Source organism: Emys orbicularis, chromosome 1 (assembly GCF_028017835.1).
Source record: "Emys orbicularis isolate rEmyOrb1 chromosome 1, rEmyOrb1.hap1, whole genome shotgun sequence".
NCBI lineage: Eukaryota > Metazoa > Chordata > Testudines > Emydidae > Emys > Emys orbicularis.
Genome location: NC_088683.1, coordinates 307,164,679 through 307,192,008, shown reverse-complemented (window position 1 = coordinate 307,192,008; position 27,330 = coordinate 307,164,679).

The window sequence follows — 27,330 nt, the reverse complement described above, 5'->3', positions numbered from 1 at the left end:
AGCCAAGGGGAAGTGGCAGAACATCAGGCTCTTCAGTGGCAATTTGGCAGAGGGTCCTTGTCCCTCTCAGAGGGAAGGGCTTGCTGCCAAAGAAGAAAGTGGAGCTGCTGGCAATCACAGCTTTTTTTTTTTTCTTCCGCCGCTTGGGGCGGCAAAAACCCTGGAGCCGGCCCTGGGCAGGGGGCTAGACTCGATGACCTTTCAGGGGTCCCTTCTATGAGATAGGTATTCATGTGAGCAGTCTTTACTCACAAAAACGCATTTACATTGCTGTCTCTGGGACTGCTTACATGAGGAAGGCTTGTGGCATCAAGCTCCTCTAGGATAGCTTCATATCTGTTTGGTTACACTTTAAGGCTTCATGCACTGATTTTTCTTTCAAAAATTGGATGCCACTTTGCCCAACACTGTTCATTAGTCAGTAGAATTACTCCTAACCAGGCACTGAAACTTCACTGAGATTCAAGTACTCACCCCATAATGAGAATTATGTTTTCTCACTAAACTCTGTGGCCCAATCAGTGACCTCTGTCTTTTTAACACTTCAGAGCCACGTGTCTTTTGGCATCCAAATTCTATTCAGTTCTGGGTAATAAGCCTTCATTTTATTGATTTCTGCTGCATCTCTATTCAGGATAAATAGTAAGGGATAAAGAGCTATGTGTCACATTGAAAATCCAGCCCTAATAATGATTGAATGCCCCCTCAGGGGTTCATAAGAAGTCAAAGACAACAGAAGCACCAATTACGAAGCTCTGCACTTCATTTACTGCTGGGGGAAGAAAAGGTTAATTATCTAACAATAAAGCAACTGTATTCACTGAGAGTGGGCGGGTGAGGGGTTGTTCTGCTTCATTCTGAAACAAACAAGGTTGTGATCTATGATGTTAAAACATTGGAGCTGAATAGGGAACTGTCCAGTGTAATCTATCGTGCACAGGCAAATCAAACTGCATGGCAAAAAACTCTTGACCAAAATAAATGGGCTATATAACGTCTTTTATTAAACCTAGTCTGGTTACGACACAGGGCATTAAAACCAACAGGTGCGTAGAAGAGTCAGACATTCTCACGCTCTCTTAGTTACTCATGTACAAGTACATGCACAAGTTCAAATGACTTACTGTAAAATCACTAGAGATAAGACCATGGCACCAGTTTGAACCCAGTGTTGAGCTTTCCTAAAGCAGCTGAGTTTCAGTTTTCCTTTTACGGATATAGGAGCCAATTACAAAGTTTCAAGCAGGCAGGGCCGGCTCTAGGCACCAGCAAAACAAGCTGGTGCTTGGGGCGGCACATTTTTAGGGGCGGCATGGCCGGCGCCAGAATGCCGCCCCTAAAAATGTGCCCCGGGCCGCCCTAGCTCACCTCCGCTGCTGCTGGCGCGCGAAACAGCTGTTTCGCGCACCGCAGCCACTCGGCGTCTCCCCCTCCCTCCCAGGCTCTCAAACCTGGGAGGGAGGGGGAGATCCCGAGCGGCCGCGGCGCGCGAAACAGCTGTTTCGCGCGCCGCTGCTCCCCCTCCCTCCCAGGCTTGAGAGCCTGGGAGGGAGGGGGAGACGCCGAGTGGCCGCAGCGCGGGCGCCGCTTCTCCCCCTCCCTCCCTCCTAGGCTTGAGAGCCTGGGGGGAGGAGGCAGGGCTGGGGATGGCGGAGTTGAGGCGGGGCTGGGGGTGGGGTAATTAAAAAATGGGGGGGGCGGCCAAAATTGTTTTTGCTTTGGGCGGCAAAAATCCTAGAGCTGGCCCTGCAAGCTGGATACAAACCTCCTCCACAAAGATCTGTGGTGTTTGGATTCATGGTTTCATTTTGGGGACCTCCTTACAATTAATCCTTTATAAATTAGCAGTTGGCAAACCTCAAAAGATTTAGGGGTTTGGATAAACACCATGGGCGGCGGGTGAAGCCCCCAGCCCCGCCCCAGCAGCCCAAGGCCCCACCCCTGCCCCCCGCCGGAGGCCCGGGCTGCACCCCCACGGCTGGAGGAGTCCTGCCAGCCTGCCCCAGCTTCCCCAAGTCACTGGCCAGCCCACCCCAGCTGCATGGGCCAGCCCAACCCCTGGGCCACTGGCTGGCCTGAGCACGGGGTCGTCGGCTGCCCCAAGCCGCCCCAGGCCACCCCGGCCCCTGGCCGCCAGCATGAGCCCCGAGCTTCAAGCTGCTCACTGGCGCTGAGCCCCTGCCAGCTTCAGGGGAGAGGGGGAGCAAGGGTGGGGCCTCAGGACGGAGTGTGGGTGGGGCCACAGCCTGGGTTATGGGAGGCTTAGCCTCCCCTGGCCTTTGATACCTGCCGCCCACATCCAAAAGTACAGGAGCTAGATTCACCATTGGGAAGGCCATTTGCATCCTATTGCGCCCCTGGGGACAGCTGTGCTAGGGGAGGAAAGATTCACCACCAGGGGTTCGGACATGGGAGCCCCGTCAGCACTGCTGACTGAGCACATCTCCATATAGCTTAATCTTGCCCCTCCTTAACCTGCCCCACTCATTTTGAGGGCTGAGCCAGACACCTTAGGACAGGGGTTCTCAACCTGGGGGTCGGGACCCCTCAGGGGGTCGCGAGCTGTCAGCCTCCACCCCAAACCCCGCTTTGCCACCTGCATTTATAATGGTGTTAAATATGTAAACAAGTGTTTTTAATTTATAAGGGGGGTCGCACTCAGAGGCTTGCTATGTGAAAGGGGTCACCAGTACAAAAGTTTGAGAACCACTGCCTTAGGGTCTCTCAGAGAGGAGGGGTTCCAATCGGTTACATTTGAAGAACATGGTGGTGCATTGATTAAGCAGTAATTCCTGGGACACGGGTTAATAGTTAGAGCAGGAGACTGGGAGTCAGAAGTCTGGGTTGTATTCCTCTGTCACAGACGTGAGTTAAGCCTTTAGTGCCGGGCTTGCGTGGTGCACAGAGCCTGGAACAGGCACGCTATACAGGTGCTTTGTTCCCCAAAGTGAAATGTCATTCGTTGCACTGAGCAAATGTCTTAATGTCCAACAATACCATGTGCTTTAAAGTATCTTATATGTGAGCTTCTCAAAGCACATTGCAAGCATTCGTTAATTCCCACAGCACCCTTCTGAAATAGCAAGGGGAACTAGTCTCATTCTCATTTGACAAATGAGGAAACTGAGTCACAGAGATGGTCACATAGCCCCCTCAGGATCACATAACAAGTCTGCGGCAAAGCTGGAAAGAGAAGCCAGATGTCCCTGACTCCAAGTCACATGCCTTAACCACAGGACAACTCTTGTGCTTAAAGAAGCAGCTTCAAAGCCAACAATGAACTGACAAACAGAGCTTATGTTTTCAGCAAACATTGTGCTAAATATTTCTGTGAACAAAAGTTTGATTTATGTAGCTATCCTTGCACCAGGCTAAAAATGAATCCCACTGTATCCTTATGTATGTTTGCCATGGGCAAAAATACAGAGATCCAAAAATATACTGACTATAAGGGTAGAATTTCAGCAACTTATAGTGTCTGCAATAGGTGTCCCTATTAGTTTACAGGAGTCTGCAATAGTGAGATGGTTTAATTCACTTGGAGTAATTCCTTTTTTAACCCTTTCTCCCTGTGACCTGAGTCTCAGTCCTCATGTGTGGACGTCAAAGAATGCACAGTCAGCTCCCATGGTTTAAAAAGATACTAGCTGGCTTTAGCATGGGCCCTGTAAACCTGGTTTGTCTGCATAGTTGGCTGGCAGTGGAAAGGCTAAGTGCAAACCTGAGAGACTTTAAGGAACTTGGCTAAATCTGGAGTTTGAATAGAGAAGGTCCAGTAAGTCAGGATCTCCCGCTCGCTCCATAGTATGTGTGTGTGCACAGTATAGACGAGATAAGTCTTTGAGATCTGGGGCTGATATTCAGAGGTGCTTCAGTGAGAGCTGCAGGTGTCCAGCATGACTGAAAATGCATCTTGTTTTATTGAAGAACTGTTGTTAACAAATGTAGGATCTGAGTGTAGGCAGCCGATGTTGCTTTTAATGTTTATACGCTACAAAAATTGCATCATTCAGATGTAGTTTCTGTAAATTTGCTGTACAGAGGCAAAACCAGCCAGTCCCCCACTTCCTCCAGCAATGACGCAGAGTTTATTTACCACATCTGAGTCTTGTCATTTGAAATGTAATATGTGTTTGCTAATAAAACTCAGGAAATTTGGGGGATTTTTTTTATTTCTATCCTTTGCTGATGGCTAGAAGCAACATATTGACATGTTCTGTGCAGCGTCTGAGCATAAACTAATACTGGAGCTCTTTGTTCATAGGATAGTTTCTTTTCCTTAAGAGAAGCCATCATTATAAAAGCTTGTAGTACACATTCAGGACCTTTATGAGTCATGCCCAGTTGTTGTTGTTTTTTACAAGTGGCTGCAGGTTTAACGTTCTGTAGCTGGAAGTGGGCAAGTGAATTTGTGAAATGTTGGCACCTTCAACTATTAATATTTAGATATAGCAATGGTGGTTGCAATGAGAGAAGGCTGGAATGGGATAGTTATACAAGAAAATAGGTCTATTCTTGCATGCTATTATTTAACTTGGTATATCTTCCTCACTGGTGTGGGAAATGCATTGGAGTTATATACATACCAATGCTACACTCCTGCGAACTACATATTTATATGCAGAGTGTACACGGATCTGAATATAAAGTTCCTGTTTAGTCCCTTGCTTCTGAGCTGGCAAATGCATGGGAAGCATCTTCAGCCTCTTGGAAAGGGAGGTCCTTGTGGTGTTCTCTAAATACCACACAGGGTAGCTCAGGAATGTCTTCACACGTTCAATAAAGAACTACATCCAGTGCTCCTTGAATGGAAAGCTGGTTTGGTCAACATAGGGGTAAAAAGGAAGACAGGAAAGTTGTGGAGATTCCTGGGGCTTCCAAAGGCACTTGAAGGAGTGAAATATTCCCCTGCGCTCCCCATCCCAAAACCCACACAAAACTATGTACAGTGTGGGATGCTACTTTTACCTTCCTTGGGCTGCAATGAAGGGAGGGATCAAGAGACCACATATCTTGGCTTTACTAAAACAATCCCAGTTTTTCATATAATGTTCTGGTATTCCAAGATATTTTGAGACTCCTGAAATGGTCTGGCTTTTCATTGCATCAGTCAAGATCATCACTTTGTGAAATATGTTGTAAAAGGCGTAGAGTTTAATGAGTGTTTACCAGGAAAGCACCATTCAGTGGAATGAATGTTCACTGTTTGGGAAGAGAAAAGTCAAATGAGTTTAGATCCTATTCCCAGCGCTTTTGCTCAAAGTGAATGTTAACGACAATTGTTCAGTGTTTCGTGCTAAACGTATTCAGGGCATGCAGTCTGGGATTTTCCAAAAAGCTGTAAGGGAGTTACATGTCTAGATTCCATTGATATTCCATGGAAGCTGGATGGTTCAGTAACACCCTTAGGTTATGTGACAATCTCAAGCTCTATTACTGGAAAAACTCCTCCATTCTCAGAAATATATCCAGTTGCGGCTGAGTCAGAGATTGGCAGGAGAAGCAACAACATGGTTTTTCAAATAAAAGAGTCATAGGCTATGTCTACACTGCAATTAAACACCTATGGCTGACTTGTGTCAGCTGACTCGGGCTCACAGGGCGCAGGCTATGGGGCTGTTTAATTGCAGTGTTAGACATTTGGGCTTGGGCTGGAGCCCTGAGAATCCAGAGCCAGGCTCCAACCCAAATCGGAATGTCTACACCACAATTAAACAGCCCATAGCCCACACCCTGTGAGCCCGAGTCAGCTGACACGGGCCAGCCGCAGGTGTTTGATTGCAGTGTAGACATACACATATAGTCTAAGGCCAAAAGGGACCATTGTGATGATCTACTCTGACCTCCTGTGTACCACGGACCATAGAACTTCCCCAAAATAATTCCCTGAGTGTATATTTTAGAAAAACATCCAGTCTTGATTAAAAAATTGTCAGTGATGGAAAATCCACCACAACCCTTGGTAAATTGGTTCAACGGTTTATTACTCTCACTGTTACAATATTATTCCTTATTTCCAGTCTGAATTTGTCTAGCTTCAACTTCCAGCTATTGGACAGTACTATATCATTCTCTGCTAGATTGAACAGCCCATTATGATATATTTGTTCCCCGTGTAGATACTTATAAACGGTGATCAAGTCACCCCTTAACCTTCTCTCTGTTAAGATGAATAGATTGAGCTCCGTAGTCTATCACTATAAGGCAGGTTTTCTAATCCTTTAATTGTTCTCATGGCTCTTCTCTGGACTCTCTCCAATTTATCAACATCCTTCTTGAATTGTGGGCACCAGAACGGGACAGAGTATTCCAGGAGCAGTCAAGCCAGTGCCAGATCCAGAAGTAAAATAACCTCTCGACTCCTTCTCGAGATTCGCTTGTTTCAGTGCCCCAGGAGCACATTAGCTCTTTTGGCCACAGTATCACACTGGCAGCTTATGTTCAGCTGATTATCCACCATTTAAGAGGCACTGCTTCCCAGGATAGAGTCCCGCATTTTGTAAATATGGCCTGCATTCTTTATCTACATTTACATTTGGCTGTATTAAAATGCATATTGCTTGCTTGCACCCAGCTTACCACTCAATCAGTGACCTGTCTCTTCACTATTTACCACTCCCTCAATTTTTGTGTCACGTGCAAACTTCATCAGTGATGATTTTATGTTTTCTTCCAGGACATTAATCACCTGGATCACCTGGATCGATCGGTCTTCAGCTGTCGTTAAGACTGTGCCGATCACAACACATCCGCCATTCTTCTCGCACTCTTGCCTTTCTTCTCCATGTTCATCTGAAACGTTTAACAATGTCATCTTCCCATCTTCTTGGAGGCCGACCAGGTGGTCTTTTCTGTTCTCGCGGGTACCACTCAGTAATGATTGCGGTCCACCTATTGTCCGTGAACCGTGCTATGTGGCCCACCCATTGTATCTTATTATATCTGCTTTCCATGACAATATCTTTCACACCGCTGTGTTCTCTAATCATTTCATTTGGGATACGATCCAGAAGGGAAATTCCCAACATAGCTCGTACCATTGCCCTTTCAGCTACCGACAGCCGCTGTTCTTCTCTCTTCGTCAGTGCCCAGGTTTCACTTCCATACAGCATGGCTGGCAGCACTGTTGAATTGAAGATATTTGTACATGTGGTCTTGTCGATTTTTCCTTTGAGGATGTCCTTGATGGAATTAAACAGACACCATCCTGCCCGAATCCTTCGCGAGAGTTCTCCATTCATGTCTTGGCGCATATTAACTTCTTGGCCCAAATATACGTACTGTTCCACTTCTTCAATTTCTTCTCCTGTTACCGTTATTCGGGCTTTTCTTAAGACGTCTGATCGCATGTATTTTGTTTTGCAACGGATCATTTTCAGACTGACCTGACTGCTTTTCTTGTCAAGTCTTCGTAGCATGCTCTGCAGTTGGTTGGTGCTTTTGGCAATTAGCACGATGTCGTCTGCGAATCTGAGATGAGATAATCATTCTCCATTTATATTAACACCACTCCTCCAATTGATCTTGTTCATAACCATTTCAAGGCAGGCGGTAAATACTTTTGGTGAAATCGTATCTCCTTGCTTTACGCCTTTCTCGATTGGGATGCGGAGGGGAGTTTCGAGGAGAGTAATGTCTGTTGTACATCCAGTATTCACTTCCTTCAACAAACTGATGTATTGTGTGTTAATGCCCTGCTCTGTGAGCCCCTTTATTATTGCATTGAACTTGACGCTACCGAAGGCCTTTTCATAGTCGACAAAAGCAATGCACGGTGGGAGTTTGTATTCCCTCGCTCTTTCTAGGAGCTGGCTAAGGGTAAATATATGGTCAATCGTGCTGAAATTTCTTCGAAATCCTGCCTGCTCTCTCAGCTGTTGTTCATCCAGACTCTGCGAGAGTCGGTTCATTATCACCTTTGTAAAGAGTTTATAGATATGAGAGAGCAGGCATATAGGGCGATAGTTCTTAAGATTTTCTCTATCCCCCTTCTTGTACAGCAAGATGGTATTCGACTCCTTCCAGCTTGATGGTATTTTTCCTTCTTCGAGATATCGACTGAATCTTAAAGCGAGAGCCTTCCAAAGTTTTTCGCCTCCTGCAGAAATCATTTTGGATGTTATTCCATCTTTGCCTGGAGCTTTTCCCTTCTTCATCTGGTGTAGTGCGCTTCGGACTTCGCTGACGATTACTGGGGGGACGCGTTCTTCTGACTCTTGGAGCGTTGGGAGAGGGACATTGATTCTTGATTTGAACAGTTCTGTATAGAAGTCCTTGCAGACCTCCTCCATCCCTGCTCTGTCAATTACTGTCTCTCCATCCTTGTTCTTCAATGCTGTTACGCTCAATCTATACAGCACCAATTCCCGCTTGCATGTCCTGAGGCTCTTGCATGATTCAGCTGTTTTAAGGAGCTTTTCTTTCTGGAAGTTCTCAAAGTCATCCTTCAGTTTTTGCCGTATAAGCTTGCACAGAATGGAGTACTTGAGGTTGTTATCTGAGCTCCTTTTCATATTTCTCCGCTTCTCTAACAAGCTTTTTGTTTCGTTCGAGATTCTTCCCTTTGCCTTCTTCATCTTTTCAATTTCAGCTGCTTTTATGCAACGTCTTAGCTTGTCAGCAAAGATACTATAGTCCTCATCACACTTTTCCGTCTGGCTCCTGTCAAACCCAGAAATCGCTTTCTTCAGCTTTGCTTCATCGAATGTGTTCGGGCGCTGTTTCCTGTTTGCCATCTGTAAAGCTTTCTTTTCCACTACTTCATCGAAAATCAACTTCGCTCTAAGCAGGCGATGGTCACTGCCGGTGTTGAAGGGCTGCACCACAGGGACACCTTGAACGATGCGCCTTTTATTGACTAAAATATAGTCGATTTCATTCTTACTCTTCGCGTTTGGCGTGATCCACGTCCACCTTTTTGCAATCTTCTTTTTGTACCAGGTGTTTGCCACATACAGTTCTTTCGTTTCTGCCATCGTTACCAGCCTCTCTCCTCTTTCATTTCTTTCGCCGCTGCTGTATCTCCCTATGAACTTTTCGCCCAACCTTAGCATTGAAATCTCCCATCGTGACAGTGTAAGTGGATTTTTGCACGAGGGCTCTTTTGAGCTCTTGGTAGAATTCTTCCACTTCTTCGTCCTCACTTGCACTTGTGGGAGCGTAGGCCTGGATGACCTTGAGGATAGCTTTTGACTCCATCTGAAGATGCAGCACACCAATACGTGATGTTATTAGCTGGCATGATATGACTTTCGAAACCCAATCCTTACTAACGATAAATCCGACTCCTCCAACGTTTCTAGCGCCATCTCCCTTTCCGAGCCTCACAGTGCTTCCATCCTTCCAGTTGACTTCCAACTCCTTCTTTCGTTGGGTTTCGCAGATACCAAGGATATCGCATATTATCCTTTTCTTCTCCTCCATCAGATGGTTTAACGTTTCCTCCCCCGCCAGCGACCTACAATTGTAAGTACACACAGTGAGGGTTGTCCTTTTCCATGTTGGCCTAGCACCTGACATTTTTAGCAACCTCTTGTCACTCAATTTTCACTCCACCACCGAAGAATGGTTTGATGACACGCAGGGAACTAAGATCCATTTACTCGTGTTGTTTTAGCCGTTAACTTTAAGCCATCCCACTGGCTAGGCGGGCAGGCATACGTATTTCCTCAAGCTTAGCTAGCCTTCAACCTCTAAGGAGAAGGAAAAACGCTCTTTCCTCTGAGAGAGCAATCCCCCTCCTTGGATTAGATAGTCCGACACCTTTGTAGCATGGTTAAACCTACCAGGGCATATGCCCCGCTACCATAGTTGTCAGACGGCCAGGGTCACCGCTGCACCACAATGAGGCGCTGAGGTAGGATTTTGCAGCGGTCATTAATAAAAACATTAAATAGCTTACAGCCAAGAACCGATCCCCATGGGACGCCACTGGAAACAGACCCACTCGATGATGAGTCCCCATTTTCAGTTACATTCTGAGATCTATCAGTTAGTCAGTTGTGTAGTACTGATCTTTTGTGATAGGAGGTGGGGAATGATCTCACTCTTGCTTTGGAATCTCCACAATTCGCCTTTTCCCCCCTAATCGTGCTTACTGCTAGGTAAGGATACTCGCTACCATTAGTAGTCCTATTGACACCAATGGGACTACACACAGCCATAAGCACTAAGCCAAGTAAGAAGTGTTTGTGTGATGGCCGCCTTTTTGGCCAATACACTGGGGATTCAAGCGGGGACCTCCAGAGCTAAAAACATGAGCTGCTATAGCTTGAGGTAAGGAGTCATAGTTCCGTAACTTGGGACTGTAACAAATAATAGCCACAGAGGGGGATCTGCAATGTACACTCATCAGTGGCTAGGGAACTAAATGCATTGGGAAGAGGGGAAAAGCAAGGGAGGTGAGAATTGGAGAAGACTGAGTGGAGGACAAAATTAATGTCAGAATTTCCACATCAGTTTCTGTGTTCAAACTCTTGGGTACTTTCTAGAACAAAATGCTTCAGATTCTCCCATTAATTGTTCTTTCTTATAAGAATCATTATTGTTAATGTAACTCTTGGTTATATAAAAGACCTAAAGTAAGAGTCCATACCCAAAGGAGCTTATAATACAAACCAATGGACAAGAACTCTGGGGGAGATCTGGAAGGTACTAGTTCAGGAGAGGGTTTTGTTTGTTGTAGTGACATCCTGATTGACACACATTAGCATTTGGAAAGCTGGTAGAAGCAGTGAGTTTTCAGAAGGAATCTAAGTGAGGAGTGTGTGGATGCCTGGATACGGTGGAGAGGGCATTCCAGGTGTACGGGGCAGATGGGGAGAAGAGGGAAAAGTAAATGCAAGGAGGAGATATAGTTCATTAGTGTAGCTGTGGGTGAGAGCAACAAAAGCAGAGACATAAGCTGGGGCAGAGGTGTATTGGGCAGTATTCCATCCCTAATCATCTATCAGCAAATAACAATGGGTCTGATTCGCCATTGTCCTACGCCCTGTGCAGTGCAAAGTGGTTGTAAAATGCTACTGAATCAGAACGGTACCATTCTGCAATTACTTTGCCCTGCTGTAAATAACTACACAAGGTGCAAGGCAACAGAGAATCAGGCCCACAGGGGAAAATCACTATCTTGTATCGTGGTAAACAAACTGCCAGCACTGGTATTCTCAACAAGTTTTCAGATGAAAGGAGCGAATTAATTTTTAACAGATCTAATCACATTCTGCATGGACACGATCAAAAACATTTCCCAGCATATGGCAGCAATAAAACCGACTTTGTACGATTGGGAAAGCAGTGCCCCTCTGCAGAGCGTTACTAAAGTCAGGAACGGGAAATAATGTCTGAGTCACCAGTTTAAATCAAAAGCTTTCTGTCCAGCACCCCGTGACGGTATTCATTTGACTCCTGTATTTTTAGACTATGCTTGTGCCAGCTCTTGAGTCAATTACTGAGCACTGAGGGCCTGATTCTCCACTGCCTTAGTCCTTGTTTAGTCATTTAGAGCTGTGCAAAGTGACTGTAAAGCACAATCATTATTTACACTACAGGAACCCCAAGGCCAGGACACCATTGTACTGGACACTGGTGTACGTGTAGCCATAGTGAGAGACAATCCCTGTCCCAAAGTGTTTACAAGCTATATAGACAAGACAGACAATGAGTGGGAGGAAGGCAGTACTATTATCCCAAGTTGGCAGGTGAAGAACTGAGGTGTAAGACTTTGCCCAAGGTCACACACAAACTATGTGACGGAAACAAAGCCAGATGTCCTGGGTCCACAGCCTTAACTACAAGACCATCCTTCCTCTCTACATTCACTTTAAATAGGTATATATGACAGCACAAGCTGCAAGGCAGCAAAGAATCAGGCTCCAGCTGTAGCTGCTCATGTGAAATGTTACATATTAGTAGGGCTCAGCTTGAGGCTGTATATTGGTGACACTACTAGCTTTGGCCCACCACCAGATCAAGGATCTGTCTCAGGACTCAGGACTTGTCTACACGGAGCTGCAGTGTGCTCTACAGGGTGTGAATGGTAGAGTGCTCTAATGTGCTGTGCTCTGATTGCCCTGGGTAAATGCAACTGGCAAGAACTAAAATGTACCCATTTTGGGGTTAAAATAGTCTTGTTTGAAATGGGACTACATCAGCACAAAAGAGGTACCTCTTAGTTCACACCAGCAGGGTTTACACAGGAGCAGTTAGAGCACAACACATTAGAGTGCTTTTATAATTCACACCTCTGTAGGTAATACTGTGGTGCTGTGTAAACAAGCTCTACACAAGTAAGGCAAGTATACTGTAGAAATACATAAGAATGGCCATACTGGGTCAGCCCAAAGGTCCATCTAGTCCAGTATCCTGTCTTCCAACAGTGGCCAGTGCCAGGTGCTTCAGCAGGAATGAACAGAACAGGGCAATCATCAAGTGATCCATCCCCGTCGTCCACTCCCAAAGTAATAATGGTTCTGTCATATGAAGTGAGGGAAAGATATAAGGACTGATTTTGATTCCCCTTCCACCAGTGTGACGCCATTGAGTCTAGCAGAGTTACTTCTGATTTATGCTAGAGTATGTGAGATCAGTACCAGAAACTAGCATTCTGTTGTTACTAGAACTGCTTGGAAATGTTCAGAGCAAACGGTTTTCCATTGCAAAATGCTGACTCGTTGAAAGCAAAACATTTCACAGAAATGTGTAAATTTTGAGAAAATTTAATTCACAAAGAAAAATAAAAGTATTTTGACAAGGTCAAAATGGAAGGTTTCCATTTACTGTTTCCACATGGCTTTATTTCAATTTCTTAATTTTGTATTATATAAAATTTAAAAAAAAAATGTTAAAATCAAAACATTTTGATAGATATGAAAAAACATTTTTCTACAATTTTGTTTCACAGGAAATTTTTTGGTTTTGTTCTGTTTCAGGATGATTTTTTTTTTCAAAATTACTGATTTTCCAACAAAATGAAAAAACCAGTTCTCAGGCATCTCTAGTGTGTATTTTTCACTAATAAGCAAAAAAACCCACTCGGCCTGACCCTGCCAACTCTCATACAAGTCAGCGGGGCTACTGTATTCAGAATTAGTGGGTTTGTTCAGGATCTGTCATGTTACAAAATGATATCACACTCAAGCACAAGTATGAAGAGTCGAGTTAGCAGACATAATGCTCATGAATAATAATAATTAATAATGCTGACCTGAAGAAGAGCTCTGGGTAGCTTGAAAGTTTGTCTCCTTCACCAACAGAAATTGGTCCAATAAAAGATTTTACCTCACCCACCTGGTCTCTCACAAATAACCAGTCAGTGCAGACCACGACGAACTGTGTTAGTGTCATGATAGCCAGTGGTGAGTATTGCAGTGTTGCCAATGTTCACAAGTGAATCCTGCGTCTCCTGATATCTGGTGTTTTTATTATAGACTCAGCTCCTGCAGTTAGGTTATTATGTGAGAATCTCAGGTGTCTTTGCTTTTTCTTTTCTTTTTTTTAAGTAAGTGTAACAGGGTGTGTGCTTCCCCTTGCAAGTGCCACAGGGGCCTTGGAGCAGCCAGTCCTGCTCTGGGGAGAAGCTCAGCAGGTGGTGCACAGAATCATGGGAACCAGCTGGGCAGCATCAAATAACTGGGTCTGATGACTACCAGCTAGAGGAGGCAGAGGAAGGCCTCATCTCCATTAGGGACCAGGAGAGGGCTATGAGAATGCATTCCTCAGTTCCTGTAACTACAGAGCAGGCTGCAGGCAGTGCAGTGGAGGATTGCATAGGGGCAGGAGGCCATGTGGACAGCCCTAGGCTTGATGGAGGCCCTGGCTACAAAACTGCCAGAAGCCATAGGACCCACAACCTGTGCTAGGACAGGACCATTGCTTTATGTTTTCACTCAGGGCTGACAAGAGGAGGGCAAAGGGAGAACAATTGTACTGAGGCCCTGAGCTCAGGGGTTCCCCAAAATGGCTGTAGCATCTGTGTAAATAAAGTGAAATGGGAGGGATTGTGGTCTCAGTAAACATGCTCTACTGGGGCTCCAAATGTATCTCAATGGGCCTGTTTCACTCCACATTTTTCTTCTTTTGTGTTGGACAATTATCAAAGCCCGGACTGAGGCAAGGGCTATGAAGTGGGTCTGGCCTATTATTTTCCCCCAGGCTGGTTACTGGGCCCACCAGCCTACAGTAAGTTTCCAGCCTGTAGGGTTGTGGAGAAAAGCTTAGAAACATAAACCATAAAGGTTCAACAACAAGAAGGCAAATAAAAAGAACCCAACATTTATTATTTTTAAAAATCCCCTGATTTTAAAACAAATCTCATGATTGTGGGGTCCTGACTCATGATTTTTGAACCCTTGGGCTTGGCAATGCTGGGAGTGAGTCCTAGTCCTATTTGGGTCCAATTCCAGACACAATATGGTGCACAACTGATTTGCTGTGCAGTTGTGACATCACTGAAAAGGCCCATTTACACAAAGCGGGTGGGGCTGGAGGGAATGGGGCCAGGACACCCAGGAAATGCACAGAATCAAAGCATCTCCTGGAGAGCTGGGCTGCTATGCAGCTCATTTGAAATTTCCCTTTCCCGGACAGAACCCCAAGGGAGAAGAGCAGGTAATAATTTCCCCGCTGTCACAGCTGTCCCTATCGGTGCCAAAGGCTATGCAAATTTCACCCTCCTGTCTTGCGCATGCAGGAGAAAATAAAATCCTCTCCAATTCTAGGGCCTCAGTATAAAACACTGATCTATAGTTAGCTGAGAAGGGGAAAGCACTCTGTTACCCTTGTACTCATGCTGACAAGCATTTTTACTGAAGAATCAATGTAATCAAAAGCAGGTGGCTTCAGCAGGCGCTGAATACTGAGCAGCGGAAGGATGGTGCTGATCCTGATGGGCGACAGAAGTGAACATATATACCAAACGTGCAGCATGAACAACAGAAGACCTGAATCCTGTATTTCAGTTTAGAATGCCTCCTACATGCCCAAGAGCTCCAATGAAATGTATGTCCTGAAAGAGGGGAGGGGCAGAGATGTGTTTGGTAGATTATCCTTCCCTCTTTGGTTGGCTGAGATTTGGAAAAATAATTGTAGCCACACAATTCCCACTGAAATTGAATTTCAGCCTATAGAAAATCCCAACCATTTGCCTGCAAGTGAATGCTGTCTTTTGTATCCAGACATCAAGACTAAGTTTGTCTGCACAGGACACAGAGTTTGCTTGGGGGTCAGCCTGAGACAGTGGAATCATAGAAGATTAGGGTTGAAAGAGACCTCAGGAGGTCATCTAGTCCAATCCCCTGCTCAAAGCAGGACCAACCCCAGCTAAATCATCCCAGCCAGGGCTTTGTCAAACCAGGCCTTAAAAACCTCTAAGGATGGAGATTCCACCACTTCCCTAGGTAACCCATTCCAGTGTTTCACCACCCTCCTAGTGAAAAAGTTTTTCCTAATATCCAACCTAGACCTCCCCCACTGCAACTTGAGACCATTGCTTCTTGTTCTGTCATCTGCCACCACTGAGAACAGCCTAGCTCCATCCTCTTTGGAACCCCCCTTCAGATAGTTGAAGGCAGCTATCAAATCCCCCCTCAGAACTTCCCCAGGAACTCAGGACCATCACAAACCTCCCCATCTTTCTTCCCTCCTAGTGCAAAATGGACTTCCTTAACCTTGCCTTCTCTAACAGAAACAGAGAACACCATGTACAGATATTGTAAACTGCCCCCCCCCCCAAAAAAAACCCTACCAAAAACAAACACTTCACTGCGCACGCGCTTCTCTGCCTGGGGAGGGGATGAGAGAAGAAATCACTCATGACAGATGTGTAGTCACATTGCTTAAAGCACTGCTGGAAGGTGCTCAGTGATAAGCGGGCATAAGAACCTATGTAGAATAAAACAGAAATCCATCAAGAGAACTTCGTTTACTGGGATGTTTTTTTCCCTGTGTTTTCTGAAAGAGCTGGGTGAATACCACAAGCATTTCCCATAACTATTCATTCAATTTCACTTTGGCCAGGCGCATATCCTTCTGTGTTTGCTTTTCACAGATGCTTACTTTCTCAAAGTTACATAAACATTAACAATGTTAAATATTCCCATAGGCGTCTGTCTAAGACCAGAAATAAAAACAGAGTGAGGACCTTACGATGTCATCCATGGAGAGCTCATGCTGCCTTTTTTTCTGTATGCCAGAGAGAGAAAGAAAGAAAACGGATCCCAGTACTTTGGCATTGGCACTCAGCAGGCAATACAGAAGATAACCTAGTACTGTTGACGAGAGTTTGCTTGGGAAAGGACTGGGTAAGAGCCTTAGCTTTTAGCTCCAAATAAATAAGAAAATGCTGGCTTGTTTTCAGTATGGATAACATAGGCTCATAGATTTTAAGGCCAGAAGGGATCATCATGTCTGACTTCCTGCAGCACAGAACTCACCCACCCACTCCTGTAATAGACCCATAACCTCTGGCTGAATTGCTGAAGTACTCAAATCATGATTTAAAGACTTTAAGTTACAGGGAATCCTCCATTTACACTAGGTTAAACCTGCAAGTGACCCATGCCCCATGCTGCAGAGGAAAGCAAAAACACCCAGGGTCTCTGCCAATATGACCCAGGGAAAATTCCTTCCCAACCCCAAATATAATGATCAGTTAGACTCTGTGCATGTGGGAAAGACCAGGACCCTCCCCATCTAATGTCTCATCACCGGAACATTGGAGATATTTGCTGCTAGTAATCACAGGTCAGCTACACGCCATTGTAGGCAGTTTCATCATACCATCCCCTCCATAAACTTATCAAGTTCAGTCTTGAAGCCAGTTAGGTTTTTTTGCCCCCACTACTTCACTTGGAAGGCTGTTCCAGAACTTCACTCCTCTGATGGTCAGAAACCTTCACCTAATTTCAGACTAAATTTGTTGATGGCCAGTTTATCTCCATTTGTTCTTGAGTCCACATTGGCGCTTAATTTAAATAACTCCTCTCCCTCCCTGGTATTTATCCCTCTGATGTATTTATAGAGAGAAATCATATCTCCCCTCAGCCAAGCTCTTTGAGTCTTCTCTCATGAGGTAGGTCAGGGGTCGGCAACCTTTGGCACGCGGCCCACCAGGGTAAGCACCCTGGTAGGCTGGGCCGGTTTGTTTACCTGCCGCATCTGCAGGTTCGGCCAATCGCGGCTCTCACTGGCTGCAGTTCGCCGCTCCAGGCCAATGGGGGCGTCGGGAAGCGGCATGGGCCGAGGGATGTGCTGGCCACAGAGCTGCCAGTACTTGCAGACAACAATGTCCTGGAGGACAGGCCATTTTTATCACCCATTTTTGCAGCTTAAGGGTCAGTGCTGACAAGTCCTAAGTCCTCTCGGCTGACCCACAAGACTCACCTTCCATCTGAGATGCTGCTGTCAGGCTACTTCTTGCTGTAATTCTCGTTGACTGGCATCATGAGCTAAACCGACCTTCTCCCTAATTATGGAATAGGCAATGGTCCTTATAAACATGTTGGGTGGGATTCACAAAGGTACTTAGGCACCTTACTCCAAAATCAGTGAGAGTTACACACTGAAGTATCTTTATGAATCCCACCCATTAACACTAAAATGTTTTTTCAACTTGTGATTCTCACTTGGTGCTCTTGCAATAGGCCAGCCTGTTTATTTCTATTGCAAAGTGTCAATAACTATGGAGTAACTGATTGACTGGGAAAAATCACCACATGTAAATGTTCTAAACATGCAACAGATTTCTGGGGACTACCACATCTAAATGAACCCACCAACATCCACACTTAAGAAAACATCCACTGAAGACAATTCAAGCAAAGGAAACTTTACTCATTTGGGGACATACTCAGTTTGCTGTTTTCACAGCAACAAACTCTTATTCTTGCCACCCACTGATGTAAAGCTAAAGCTTATTCCTTAGCACAGGGATTATAGAAAGAGCATTATTCCAGTGAAAACCAAATTCCAACTGTGCTATTCTACCAGAAAAAGTCCCTCCAGTTCATTAGTCATAAAAAGCCAAGACTGTTACCACAAAAGGCTATCTTTGATCATGAAGCTGAATTGTGTAGGCTGTAAAAATATCGGGGAGGACCCATATGGACTCACTTCGGCAGGTGCAGAGTTGGTGCCTAGTAGAAGTTTATAGTTTATTCACCAAAATAAAAGGAAACGTAAAGACGTCATGCAGTTTAAAATGGGAGTTACCCTGGAAAATGCATGACATAGAGTCACCACTATGATCTCCCATAGCCACCCTTCTAAAGAGAAAGATCAGTCACTGAGAACTGCAATTTTCTTTTTGTATTATGAGTGGGTAACATCCATGTTGCACGGAGTCCCAGGTGCTGGTCTATGCCCCAGCCTATCACCAGTCTCCTGGGAGTGACCTCTTTAGAGGATCCACACGTTTCCACAGAGGCAAGCCTGTTGCCTCCAAGACTCCAAGACTGGGCTGTTGGCACCAGCAGTCCCTGTCTCTTTCTGTGGCTTCTTGCAGCGAATCCAGCCAAGCCAAACTCATGCGGGAAGTTTGTACTCTACTCTTCTCAGTGAGTATTCAAGCAGCCTTTTCAAAACAAGGTAACCATTTATTATTAACCTGGCATAATGAATTTGAAAGTTCTTAGCTTAGCACAGAGAGGTAGAAATTAAGCCATAGTCGACCCTCATCAAACAAGTGCCCTGGTGGACCAGCCAAGCTGTGATGGACTCCATCTCTGGCTCTCTTGCTCATCCTTTGTCTTCCTTGGTCCAGGCTTCCTCCAGCTCAGTTCCCAAGTCTCACCTGCTGGCATTTCCTACTGTCAGGTGTTGATTTTTCAGTCCTTGGGGCATCTCTTTGTCTTGCTGGACCTTCTGTTGATTTGGGTCAGCCTGAGCCAGTTCTTTAATGACTCCATTCATTTTCCCCAGACAGCGCGCGCACACACGCACGCACACACACACACTTCCTGTCCCCTGCACTGTTCCAGGAGCAGAGTTAACCCCTTTGTGCCCATTCAATAGCAATGCAACATGCAGAGGGAAACTGAGGCATTCCTAGAATTTATAGAAATATTGCAGAAAATTCCCACTTTGTCACACCATGTGCCCTAGGCGCAGGCCAGAGAGCAAACCCGTGTTACCTAGCACTCACTAATAAAGTGCTTTTCTGCCAACTTCCTTTAACACCTCCTACCTCAAAAATCAGTCTAGGAATTTGATTTGTATCAATTTAACCACAAATCATTAAAAGCCTGTGCTCCTAAATTTAACTGTGCCAAAACTGCATGCATTTCCAATACTGCTTCCATCCGCTTTATTCTATGATGACAAATCTGGAGGCGGTAAAAGAGTGTGGGGAAGCAGTGTCAGTTAGCAGAGCTTCTAGCCTAATTACCATTTAATTAGCCCCAGCAATGTCAAAAGGAAGTGCAGAAATGTCAATCCATTTGCAACCACTGTGTCCCTGGGAGCTCAGAAGATCCCCTTAAGTTTGTACATTGGAAATGCAATCTTTGGAACTCTAGCTTCTTCTTCTAGTCCTGTCCCTCCGCCTCTGTCTCCTCCCCCCCACAAAAACAGTTTGATCACAGTTCCAGACAGCAACCTGACCAATCCAATATAGCCCCTGAGAAGCTTCCTCAATGGGCGTTTCCAATCTGACAGAGATAAAATGAGAAATCTACTTGAGAATGATGGAGGTTAAACAAACAAAAAAATCAATCCGGTGGAAGATTTGCTTACAATTATGTCTTGCCAGAGAGGGTGGGTATCTGGATTTAGCTTCCCCTGAATTATGAGAGAAGTCAGGGAAACAGAAAGTCATTATTAAACTAGAGATGGAACTGAATCAAAACCACAAATGCAACCATCCCCAAACTTTGAGGAAGTTCTGATCTGGTGAATGACTTTGCTTTTGGCCCCTGCTTCTGTCTTGGGCCAGACCAGAATCCTTGATCGAAATCCCCCTGAACTTTGAGAAGGTTTGGATCTGGATCTACATTTTACATTTATGGCTTTGATCCATCTTTGTTTTAAACCTTTTGAGCTAATTCTGGTTCCCCCACTTCAGTTGCACAACAGGGAGCCCTGTTCTGTCACTACATATGGCAAAGCCATAAAGCCAGTTCTGCCATTCAGCTATGTGAAGGGGAAGACAGACCAGCTTAGCCACTTGAGCAGTGCAAAGGAGAAACAGCAGGGCCAAGGATACGACTCTGTTTATTGGAGCGTGTGTGTGTGTGTGGGGGGGGGGGTGTTAACACTGATTTAGCTCAAACTTCTGACTAACACTAGAGGGAAAAGTTCTCTTTGTGAAGAAGCTATTCAGGGCAAGAGCCCGGCTGACAGCTGGCAGGAGAGCAAACAGCTTGGTGTCAGCACTTCACCAACTCCCCCCCCCCGCCACCCCCCTGTTAATACTTAGCTAGCTGCAATAGCCAAGCACAGCAGCCTTCAACTGAGGGCTGGGAAAATTTCCTCTCCAGACTGTCAGTATATTTCTAAAATAGAAAACCAGAAGAAAACGGCCCTTTCTAAAAGAAACTGCTCAACAAGCCTGTCAAGTTCTCTTTAAACACCCGAAAGCAGCAAAAAGGAGCAGATACATTTATTTTTGAAGATCACCGTTAGCACACCCAAACAACACAGTGGTTTAATGTGAAATCCCCACACGTAAAACTTGGAGCCCACCATCAGAAAAACACTAGATTGGTTCTGTATCCACATACACAGGACCCCAAAGCAGCAGTCTATGGGGAAAACCAGTAGACTTGGCAGGTATGAAAGTGTTTATTGTTAAAGATACTTCACCTATGAGCACAGGCATTTCTGCTAACATTCCAGAGCTACTGCAACTTATTTATTAAGAGTAACTCGGGGGGGGGGCGGATGGGTGAGTTGCCACATGGTTCCCTTCCCAAGATGGGATTTGATTGCATTTTATTATAGTTGGAGACATTTCATGATATGGTCAAATGCATCGTAACTAGAGCTGGTTGCAAAACGTTGTGTCTTTTCCCTATGGAAAATGTTGACTTTTTGTCAAAAAATTAAAAAACTAAAAATTTGGCCAAAGAGGTTTGGTTTTCAGGTTTTAGGTTTTCTAACTAAAAGTTGACAATTTTCAAAGAAAGGGCCTTGGGATGTTGGTCGTGATTTAACCACAAGATCATCTTTCCTCTTTCCACCAGCATCTCCTCTAGATTTGGGTCCCAATCAGCTGCTCTTCACGGAGGGGCTCATCTTGCTCAGGCACTGGGAAATCTGAATGATGGGGCTGGGGTGTCTGTGTTTGATGTGCACTGGAACTAGACTTTTTCTGGGGGCAACACCTAATTCTTTTCTTTCCGTTTTTGTTTATCTGCATCGTAGATGCCCACCTCAAGAGTTGCTGGGGACCGTGTATGTATTAACCACATGATCGTTACTTTGGAGCGCCAAACAGAAATCATCATATTCCTTGTTCTTTTGTTTCCTGGAAAGGGCACCACCTTTCCAAAAGGCAAAACATCTCACTACTCAGAGCAGTAGTACAAAGAAGACAATGTGATGCCTATGATTGTGCCTTTGTATGGAAACTTGGCAAGAGCTACACTGACGACAACTGGCTGGAGAGCCCTTAAGGGCAGATATTTGAGTGGCTGTGCTCACAAGGACCAAACATGTTTTTAGTTGGTTTCATTTTTCTAACAATGGTGCTAATATTGCCAAAGCCACCGGTGACACTTTCTCAAGAATGTTCTTTACCGATTGCTTGAACCTGCTACTGCAGTGTGACAGTTTTTCATAAAACAATGGTGGGCACTGTCAAGCCAAATATTAACTTTTCGTATCTGATCTATCAAGGCCTTTTGAATGTACCTGATTGGTAGAAAAAAAATCTCTGCTAGTTGCCTGTCACAGAAGCCAGTGATGTCATTGAAAAGGAACAAAGCTTTCCATTGGTCCAGTCTCTGTCAGAAAAGAGGGATCCATCCAATCAATACATTTTAGTCTTCAGGCCTTCATTTATATTTTTTACATTTGCTAATTGCAGCTCCTTGGAGAGTCTGTGTGGTGGGGCGTGTATAGGGTGTGGAACTCAGTACTGGAAGGCAGAAAGCTAAGACAATCATTTTATTTATTAAGGGTTTCCTAAGGCACAGCCTATATTGAAGGGGTGGTGTGCCGTTGCAATGCTCCAAGTGGAACACTGGAAGACAGTCTGCAGAATGGCTCCTTGGCAGACACCCAGCTTGCTATGACCCACCCTACAGACAGCTGGCTAGCCAGCTCTGCTGCCAAGAGTATTGCTGGGAGAAAGGATAGTCCTGCCTCTCTCCTACGTCTTCAACCCTTTTAGTATGCCAAGGAAGTACACACAGCTCCTGTGCTCCCCTGAGCAAGGCGAGGAAGCTCTTTATTATTACACTGTTGCCAACTGTTGCATTTTTATCCTGTCACAATATTTTACTCAAAGGCCCAGCTCCTGAAGGCAAGTGATTACTTGAGAAGCTCCACTTTTCTTTTCTTTTTTTAAATATGGAAGTTTCCAGCCATCATAATTGGGGTGTGTTACGTTGTGCAGTCTATATGGTTTTATAAAAACTTGATAATAAGTCAATATAATGTAACTGGGATAGTTTTAGAGAAAATACGGTAATAAGTGAATGTAACGTAACTGGGATATGCTTCATGCAAAAGGTCTCTTGTAAGGTATCATTACAAAGCTTATAATCTACTGAGTATGATCATCTGATTTGTATAAATGTACCACTCTTGTATCTAAAACTAGAAATATAAAATGTAACTCTGAGGGCCTATTGTAATTATGTAAAGTGTGGGCCATTAATGATGGTTTGGAATCTTGATGACTCCCATTAACCAGGACCATTGTCTGCAGATGGCTGTTTACCTGTGAGTCTCCCTGTATATGTGTGTGCTGGCAAGTGAGTAATGAAGTCTTGCAGTGACATGTGATCATGTCACCTGAACTGGAATCCATCTTTAACCTGGTGCTTTTCCAGTGAGGGGGGGTGGAAACCCAGAGGGACAAAGGGTTCCCGCCTTATGCAAAAGATATATAAAGGGGTGGAACAGAAGAGAGAGGGAGAGGAGCCATCATGGAGAATCCCCTAGCTAACACCTAAGCTGGAACAAGAGCTGTACCAGGGGAAAGAATTGTGCCCAGGCCTGGAAGGTGTCCAGTCTGAGAAAAACTTACTGAAGCATCTCTGAGGGTGAGATTATCTGTATTTAGTTTGATTAGACATAGATTTGCGCATTTTATTTTATTTTGCTTGGTGACTTACTTTGTTCTGTCTGTTACTACTTGGAACCACTTAAATCCTACTGTCTGTATTTAATAAAATCACTTTTTATTTAGTAATTTACTCAGAGTGTGTATTAATACCTGAGGGAGCAAACAACTGTGCATATCTCTCTATCAGTGTTATAGAGGGCGAACAATTTATGAGTTTGCCCTGCATAAGCTTTATGCAGGGTAAAACGGATTTATCTGGGTTTAGACCCCATTGGGAGTTGGGCATCTGAGTGCTAAAGACAAGCACACTCCTGTGAGCTGGTTTCAGGTAAACTTGCAGCTTTGGGACAAGTGATTCAGACCCTGGGCCTGTGTTGGAGCCGGACAGGAGTGGCTGGCTCAGCAAGACAGGGTGCTGGAATCCTGAGCTGGCAGGGAAAACAGAAGCAGGGGTAGTCTTTGCACATTGGGTGGCAGCTCCCAAGGGGGTTTCTGTGATCCAACCCATCACAGGGTGAAAAGGGAGAAAATGTGACCTCAAATCTCCAAGACCAGAAGGGAAATAAGAAGAACTTAAAACTTATTTAACCCCTCCCCCCCCCCAAAAAACCTCATGATTTTTAAGACTATCTCATGTTGTTTTGACTGACTGATTTTTTGAATGCTTGAGCTATCTAGCACTCAGAGATTAACACACAAAGGATCATCAGATTAATTGTGGCAAATCCACTCTGCCTGCAGCAAGCCTGTAGTTGACCATGCAGATGAGCATTTCTGTGTTCAAGGTGAGGCTCTGTGAGCTCCAGCAGCTACAGTCAACAGTTTTGCATATGCAAATACTCACTGGCATTCGCAAATATGAGTTTTTTGCATGTGTACCCATTGCTTCTTCCTATGAAAATGTAGCTTATAAATAGCTACATTCAATTTTAATAATTTTTTACTCATCCCTGATGATACCTTCCAGCATGCTGCCTCCTCATCATGTGAGCCCATGGTTGGTATTATTAATTATTATTATTATTATTATTATTATTCCTTGGTATTGTGATAATACCTAGGAACCATAATAATGGATCGGGCCCCATTGTGCGAGGCGCTATACAAACAGTGCAAACTGTCTCTGTGGGCATCTGAAAAGCAGAAATGGCTTTACAACATGCCTGGGAATCAATTTTTCACAATGAAGTTTTTTAATTTGTTTAAAAGTAGAGTGTGTTCAAAGCAATTCACTTTATCCTGCTCAAACTAATTCATGATGATTTGCAAAAGTTGTGAACCTGAGACCTAAAAGCTTTGTGATAATCAAGTATTTTCCAGCTCTAGTTTAAAATTATTTTCTTTTTGGAACGGAATTTTATTTAACAAGGCTCTGGTTTCATCACAACAATTTTTTTAACGTGGACTTGTTTTCTGTTTAATTTTGATAACAAAGAAAGGAAATCTGCAGGACACATATCACAATGGAAGTATCCTGAACCCTCTGGCCCATTTCACATAAGCCACTAATAATAATAAATAATAATAATATTTCTATACTGCAGTTCATCTTAAGCATTTTTAAAAATTATTTTCTGATTTAGAGAAGCATAAACAAGTGCTCACTCTCAGCTCAGAGCAGTCAGGCATAATTTAATGTTACCCCGCCCCCCCTACAAAAATTACAATGGCTTCCTCTTTCAGACATAACATTTACATAACCAGCAGGTGAAACAGAACTGAGAACCTCTTCAACCCTCCCCACCCCTTAAATACGCAGGAGAAGATGAGTGCCCGGATTGTTAACAGATCCAGGCTCTGGCAGGCCAGGGTGTAGAGTGAATCTCAAAGGCAAAGCTCCAGGTCCTGTACCTCAGTTGAGCATAGCTGCTGCAGTATGGTACCGGGGGAGACAGGGGGTTGTCTCCCAGGTAGCCACTTCTCAAATCATTGAGGGCTGCACAGGGAAGGCAAACACCTTGGATTCCTCTCAGGAATTGCCTGGGAGCCCACTGCAGATTCTAGAACGCTGAGGTAATGTGCTTCCAGAGTGAAACTGCACTTAATAGTCTGGCTGCTTCAGTCTGCCAGTGGTCTCAGTGTACAGGCCCAGATAGAGCACATTATATTAATCCACACTCGTCTCAAGCGGAGAGGAAAAAAGTGCCATTGGCCACTGTCATTCCCTGAGCATTCAGAAGACCAGAATCTAATAACACACCTAGTGTGCACTCCTGTATTACAATCACAGTCTTTCAGCAATCACAGGCCTTCAGCTGGGGGCAGTGGCATAAATTCTGGTACCCACCCCCAACCAGTTTTCTTTCCTCCCTGGTCAGAGTCACTATCAGCCAGCCCTCACCCAAGCCCCACGCTCATGAAGACACTGGAATATTCATTCCACTACACGAACCAAGTCAGAAGTGAGAGAGGCTGAATACATTGCACATCTCTTCACTAGCCCCCTCACCCCTCCGCCGCAGCAGTCTCATGTATACATTGAACAACGGGTGACAAAGTAGACCTCTGTGCGTGCACCCTTCATGAGAGAGGCCTCAGGACAGAAGATCACTTTCCCACTGCTCCTCTCTGGGTCCTCTCAGAACAAGGGGAATTGGCACCTATATATCAGAAGTGTGCTAGGGCCTGCAGATGTTTCCACATACCCTCATGGTCAAGGGTATGAATGGCTGCTGACAGATCTAAATGAAATCAGCACTGTCATTCTGTCATCATCTGCAGACACGAGAATATCATTGACTAAAGCAAATGATATGGTTTCTACCCCACATTCAGGCCTAAAGCTGGCTCATGTCTCACAATGATTCTGAAATACTCTAGAGTATAACTCGCTTTGGCCACACAGTCCTCCACACACCTTGTTAGATAATTGCTAATATGCCCGCACTGCTGGACTTGTGAAATGTTAGAGGTTCAATATTTTCAAGAGGTCTTCTGAATGTTAACACATTTTTAGGACCAAGTCCAGCTACAGCAGATGGTAACATACCTGGACATCAATGCAACTGTGGTCATCAGCAGGTCCCCTGCTGAACAGGCATGTGGCTGCTACTGTGAGCAAGTCACATCTGAAGCAGTTATGCATGAGAATCCATTCTGTTCATTGAGAAGGGCGATGATGCGTTGCTTCACCCTGTTGACATTGTTGCACTTGTATCAATTAGAATTCATGTGAAGTGCGTGCAAACCAGTAATTATTGAAGCAGTAAGATATAGCAGTGACTGATATCTAAGCAACAACACATCACAGGGTGTGTTTTCATCAGTCCAGGAATAGTCAGAGAGACCATAGCTACTGGGCTAAAGTTTGTATAAAGCACTTGCCTTGTGTCTCCAAGAGATCTGAGTTAAAATCCTGTTTTAAAATAATACATACATGAAACTGAGCTTGTTGGTCTCATCATAGTCCTGCCATATTTGCCACATCACAGAACTTTGAGTGGTCCTACATGATATGGCCTGATCATCAAGAAAACCCCACGCCTGGGATAGCAGGGGTGCCGAGCACAGTGTTGGGTTTTTTTGAAAAAGTGAACCTCAAGTCTTAGTATTTCCCACAGCCATGTGGGAGCTCAGGAGTCATTTCCTAATCTCAGTCTGCTGCTCCGTGGGCTGATAGGAGCTTTCAGATTCAAGAAGGAAGGACTGGCTAGCATGAGTCAACAGTGATATTTTTGTCCATACCTCTGAACCCATCAAAAATCAAATGGATACTGGGGACAAAAGACCATGTGCCGGATTATGTGCATTAGCAACTTCATTATAAATCATTATCCCTGCAAGGAACCCACCTGTCCTTGGGCTGCAATAGCCAGGGATTGTTGTCCTTCAGCGCACCCTACCAGGTGCATCTTCTTGTCTGGGCTGCTGGACAGGTTGGCACTTGATGTGGGAGGTTATTTATGGGGACTGAGGGTTGGTGGGGAAGTCCTCCCTATTGCATTGTGTTGGGAGTGGAGTTTTGCTGGAGTCCTTCCTGGGAGTTTATTGCTGGGTTGTATTTTTTTTTAAATAACATCAAAGGCACCCAGAGTAGCAGATGGGCATGACACAGTGTGGTGTTCTCCATTGCAATAAATAAAATAGTCTAGTCATAATTCTGCATT